This window comes from Oryx dammah, unplaced genomic scaffold, assembly GCF_014754425.2.
Source record: "Oryx dammah isolate SB20612 unplaced genomic scaffold, SCBI_Odam_1.1 HiC_scaffold_20, whole genome shotgun sequence".
Lineage (NCBI taxonomy): Eukaryota > Metazoa > Chordata > Mammalia > Artiodactyla > Bovidae > Oryx > Oryx dammah.
The window spans coordinates 26,525,013-26,531,311 of NW_024070204.1; the positions used below are offsets into that span (position 1 = coordinate 26,525,013).

Consider the following 6,299-nt stretch of genomic DNA (forward strand, 5'->3'; position numbering starts at 1 on the left):
AGTTCAATTTATATATTTGACTGTTATTAATATTTTAAGATTTTTCTTCCATCTTTATTAGATATATTTTTTTAAATGTTTCATTCTTAAACATAGTTTTTAGGTTTTGATATAAAGGTTTTGATCACTTCACAGAGTGAAATATAATGCTTTTCATTTTTATGTTTCCTGAAATACAGGAAAAAAAAAAAAAGATATTTTGCTATTGAAGGAGGTTGTGGAGAAGATGTGACAACCTGTTGACTTGTGAGCTGGATCTATCCAGAAGCTGTCCACCTCTACCCTTGTCCTTGGAATGTAAGGTCACCCAATATTGCTAAAATCAGAGCCATTTCAAGGAGTAGCCTTAAGAAAGCAATGTGTTGTTGAGACCATATGGACTGTATGTGACTGAACCTGGTTTGCTAAGTCGCTTCAGTCATGTCCAACTCTGTGTGACCCCATAGACGGCAGCCCACCAGGCTCCTCTGTCCCTGGGATTCTCCAGGCAAGAATACTGGAGTGGGTTGCCATTTCCTTCTCCAATGCATGAAAGTGAAAAGTGAAAGTGAAATCCTCAGTCGTGTCTGACTCTTAGCAACCCCATGGATTGCAGCCCACCAGGCTCCTCCATCGGTTTAGACCTCAATAAAAACATTTAAGATTCTGGTGGCTGGGTGCAGAGACCGACTGATCTTGTGGCTGCCCAAGAAAAACTTTCTGTATAAGTATCCTTGCTAGTTGAAACTGCTACATAGTAAACTGGAGTGATCTGTCTCTTTTTCAATCTTCTTTTGTCTCTTTTCAGTCTTTCTTTGAGTCTGGATGTTGAACTGATATCTGTCCTCATTAAAAAAATGCATAGAAGAATGCTTAGAACATCTTCAAGTTTAAAACAGTGAATCCTTTTGTGCCAGAAATTTTCATCAAAAAATTTTTATTTAATAGGTTTTGCAATATAAAGTTCTTTTTTTTCTTTTTATATCACTGTCAAATTACATTTTCTTAAGAATCTGTTCAACCATTTCATCTAAGGTGCTAAGTATATCAGTGTAAAATTTTGCATAATAACTTATCTTGTTAACATTGTAACTATTAGTCATGGTTTCTTTTACATGCTTATATAAATAATTTTCTGTTTTTTCTTCCTCATCAGTCTGTCTTGCATTATTTTATCAGCTTTAAAGTAAACTAAATTTGGGCTCACCATGCCACGTCCCCTTATCTTCCTCTGCTGGGTCAGCTATGGTGGCTATGAAGACCCTGAACCCCAAGACCAAGGTGGCCCGAGCCCAGGTGGTGTTGGTGGTCAACATCAGCACGGGCCAGGGGCTGCAGGACGTGCTGAGGACCAACCTGGGACCTAAGGGCACCATGAAGATGCTTGTTTCTGGTGCTGGAGACATCAACTCACTAAAGATGGAAATGTGCCACTTCATGAAATGCAAATGCAACACCCAACAGCCTCCTTAATAGCCAAAGTAGCAACAGCCCAGGATGACATAACTGGTGATGGTACCACTTTCAATGTCCTCATCATTGGAGAGCTGCTGAAGCAGGCAGATCTCTACATTTCTGAAGGTCTTCATCCCAGAATAATTACAGAAGGATTTGAAACTGCAAAGGAAAAGGCACTTCAGTTTTTGGAGCAAGTCAAAGTAAGCAAAGAGATGGACAGGGAAACACTTATAGATGTGGCCAGAACATCTCTACATACTAAAGTTCATGCTGAACTTGCTGATGTCTTAACAGAGCCTGTAGTGGGCTCCATTTTAGCCACTAAAAAACAAGATGAACCTATTGACCTCTTCATGGTTGAGCTCATGGAGATGAAACATAAATCTGAAACATGTACAAGCTTAATCAGAGGTCTTGTTTTGGACCATGGGGCACGGCATCCTGATATGATGAAGAGAGTAGAAGATGCATACATCCTCACGTGCAATGTGTCATTAGAATATGAGAAAACAGAAGTGAATTCTGGCTTTTTTTACAAGAGTGCAGAGGAGAGAGATAAATTAGTGAAAGTTGAAAGGAAATTCATCGAAGACAGAGTTAAAAAAATAATCGACCTGAAAAAGAAAGTCTGTGATGATTCAGATAAAGGTTTTGTTGTTATTAATCAAAAGGGAATTGATCCCTTTTCCTTAGATGCTCTTGCCAAAGAAGGCATAATAGCTCTGTGCAGAGCTAAAAGGAGAAACATGGAAAGGCTGGCTCTTGCTTGTGGTTGGATAGCCCTAAATCCTCTTGATGAACTAAATCCTGATTGTTTGGGACATGTAGAACTTGTCTATGAATATACATTGGGAGAAGAGAAGTTCACCTTTATTGAGAAATGTAACAATCTCACTCTGTCACATTATTGATCAAAGGACCAAATAAGCACACACTTACTCAAATCAAAGATGCAGTTGGCTGTTAAAAATGCAATTGATGATGGTTGTGTAGTCCCACGTGCAGCCACAGTGAAGTGGCAATGGCAGAAGCCCTGGTTAAATACAAGCCAAAAGGGCAGGGCCCAGCTTGGAGTTTAAGCATTTGCTGATGCATTGCTCATTGTTCCCAAGGTTCTCGCTCAGAACTCTGGTTTTGACCTTCAGGAAACACTAGTTAAAGTTCAAGCAGAACATTCAGAATCCAGTCAGCTTGTGGGTGTGGACTTGAACACTGGTGAACTAATGGTAGCAGCAGAAGCAGGCATATGGGATAAGTATTGTGTAAAGAAACAGCTTCTTCACTCCTGCACTGTGATTGCCACCAACATTCTCCTCGTTGATGAGATCATGAGAGCTGGAATTTCTTCTCTAAAAGGCTGAATTGAAGCTTCCCTTGTATCTGAATCCTGAAGACTACAGAGTGATTCTAATAATATAACTATGGAATTTTGGTCCAAGCTTCAAATGATTTTCAAAGGATTTTCTTTTCCCATATTAAAAAAGGAGAGAACACTGGCACCTATTCAGATTCTGAAGTTCTGAAATTATAATTACAGTATTTTTAAAATTGCACTGCAGTGTCCACATACAGCAGGTCATACTTACCAAGTAAACAAGACATTTTGCTTTACCCTCAGTGATATAAAAATATTAGATAAGCATATGTTATCTACCTTGTTATTAAATATTCATTGAAAAAAATAAACAATTTATATTTAAATAGTCTTTATTGTACTATTTTCCAATTTTATTGATTTTTGCCCTTTACTGATTTTTGCCCTTTGTTGATTTTACTCTTTACCAATTTTTTGCTCTTTATTCACTTCCTTCTATGATTTGACCTTGACTTACTATGCTTTTTCTAGCTTCATGCAATAGAAGCCTATTTCATTAATTTTTAGAGTTTCCTCTATTTTAATATTGCTTTGACTGGTTGTCTACCCTCCAGACTCATATGTTGAAGCCCTAGGCCCAAGGTATGTTATTTGGAAAGGCACCTTGGGTTTAGATGAGATTGTGAAGATACACTGCTCATGACAAGATTAGTGCCCTTATAAAAGACACCAGAGTTTGCTTCCTCTTTCTCTATACTATGAGAGGAACCAGCAAAAATGTAGTCATGAACAATTCATGAAGGGAGTTCTCACAAGTCAACTGATATCTTGTTCTTCTTAACTTCCAGACTGTGAAAAATAAATTCCTATTGTTCAATTCACCAGTCTATGGGGATGAGTAATACAGTACAAGCTAATACAAATATATACCCATAAATCAGTAAACTTATTGTTAAGCACTGTTAAATAAGTTTGACAAGTATTTCTATGATATATCATTTTTTCATTCACATAGCAATATTTCTAGTTTCTATTTTGATGCATTCATTGTCAGATGTTATTTTAAAGGGTGTTTCTTGAAGACTGGATTTCTCTATAACTCTGTCAGTTAAAACCATTTGAAGGCACTCTGTTGTATGTATCTATATTTACAATTGTGTAGTGTTTCTACTGGAGAAGGCCATGGCATCCTACTCCACTACTCTTGCCTGGAAAATCCCATGGATGGAGGAGCCTGGTAAGCTGAAGTCCATGGGATTGCTAAGAGTCAGACATGACTGAGAGACTTCACTTTCACTTTTCACTTTCATGCATTGGAGAAGGAAATGGCAACCCACTTCAATATTCTTGCTTGGAGAATCCCAGGGATGGTGGAGCCTGGTAGGCTGCCATCTATGGGGTCACACAGAGTAGGACATGACTAAAGCGACATAGCAGCAGCAGCAGCAGCAGCAGTGTTTCTACTGAGCTGAAGACATACTGTCTCAACACAGTGTGATTTTTTTAGCGTTAAAAATTATTACATCAAATATCACTATATTTACAGCAACTCCTTTTTGGGTTGTGAAGTTTGAACAGTGAAGTCTTTTTCCATCCTTTCCATTTTTTTTTTTTTTCCCCCATATGTCTCTTGTGTAAAGCAAATATAAGGATTTTGTATTTTAGCCACCTGATCATTTTGGTCTTTTCTTTGAATATTTATTCTATCATATTTTGTGTAATTATTGATACTTATATACTTCAGTTTACATCTACTATAACAGTAGTAATTTATTATGAATAGCCAGTCATGTTGTATTGAATATCCTGTTCTTTCTGTTCCTTTGAATTAATTAACCCTTCCCTTTTATAATGGGCTTCCCTGAGAGCTCAGTTGGTAAAGAATCCACCTGCAATGCAGGAGAAACCAGTTCGATTCATGAGTCATGAAGATCTGCTGGAGAAGGGATAGGCCACCCACTCCAGTATTCTTAGGCTTCCCTGGTGGCTCAGCTGGTAAAGAATCCACCTGCATTGTGGGAGACCTGAGTTGGATCCCTGGGTGGGAAACATCCTATGGAGAAGGGAACAGCTACTCACTCCAGTATTCTGGACTGGAGAATTCCATGGACTGTATATTCATGGGGTTGCAAAGAGTTATACATGACTGAGCAACTTTCACTTTCATAGATCCTAAAGTTTTAAACTTACCTAATTCCATTTAGGTGCTGTGAACATTTGGCTTAGAACAATTGAGACAAGAGATTATAAGCTACTTAGTAGAAAAACAAAAGTAGTATAAATCAACTTTCACTTTCATAGATCCTAAAGTTTTAAACTTACCTAATTCCATTTAGGTGCTGTGAACATTTGGCTTAGAACAATTGAGACAAGAGATTATATGCTACTTAGTAGAAAAACAAAAGTAGTATAAATGACTCGTTGCTATTTGAAAATGTACTATACATTATTTGTGTTTTCTTTAATTAAGAAACTAAATAGGCTATTTATCTTTGGGCAGCTCAGGTTCGATGCATAATACTGGATGTTTGGGGCTGATACACTGAGACGACCTAGAGGGATGGTATGGGGAGGGAAGAGGGAAGGGGGTTCAGGATAGGGAACACGTTTATACCTGTGGTGGATTCATGCTGATGTATGGCAAAACCAATACAATATTGTAAGGTAATTAACCTTCAATTAAATAAATGAATTAAAAAATTAAAATGAAAGAAAAAAAGAAACTAAACAGCAAAATGAACAGTATTCAGAAAGAATCATTCGAAAGGTATTTTTTGTCTGTTAAAATACTGAACATCGACATTCTAAGAATCAGTGAACTAAGATGGACTGGAGTGGGTGAATTTAACCCAGATGACCATTATATCTACTACTGTGGGCAAGAATCCCATAGAAGAAATGGAGTAGCCATCACAATCAACAAGAGTCTGAAATGCTATACTTGGATGCAATCACAAAAATGACAGAATGATCTCTGTTTGTTTCCAAGGCAAACCATTTAATATTACGGTAATCCAAGTCTATGCCCCAACTAGTAATGCTGAAGAAGCTGAAGTTGAACAGTTCTATGAAGACCTACAAGACATTCTTGAACTAAAACCGAAAAAAGATGTCCTTTTCATTATAGGGGATTGGAATGCATAAGTAGGAACTCAAGAAATACCTGAAGTAACAGTAAAATTGGTCTTGGAGTACAGAATGAAGCAGGGCAAAGGCTAATAGAATTCTGCCAAGAGAATGCACTGGTCATAACAAACACCCTCTTCCAGCAACACAAGGGAAGACTCTACACATGGACATCACCAGATGGTCAACACTGAAATCAGATTGATTATATTCTTTGCAGCCAAAGATGGAGAAGCTGTATACAGTCAGCAAAACAAGTCTGGGAGCTGACTGTGGCTCAGATCATAAACTCCTTATTACCAAATTCAGATTGAAATTGAAGAAAGTGGAGAAAAGCGCTAGACCATTCAGGTATGACCTAAATCAAATTCCTAATGACTATGCAGTGGAAGTAAGAAATAGATTTAAGGGACTAGATCTG

At 37.7% G+C, this 6,299-nt stretch overlaps 1 pseudogene; it reads left to right on the forward strand.

The window, feature by feature from the left end:
• The first annotated feature begins 1,224 nt into the window (after nucleotides 1-1,224).
• On the forward strand, nucleotides 1,225-2,946 carry LOC120879303 (annotated as a pseudogene).
• The last annotated feature ends 3,353 nt before the right edge of the window (nucleotides 2,947-6,299 follow it).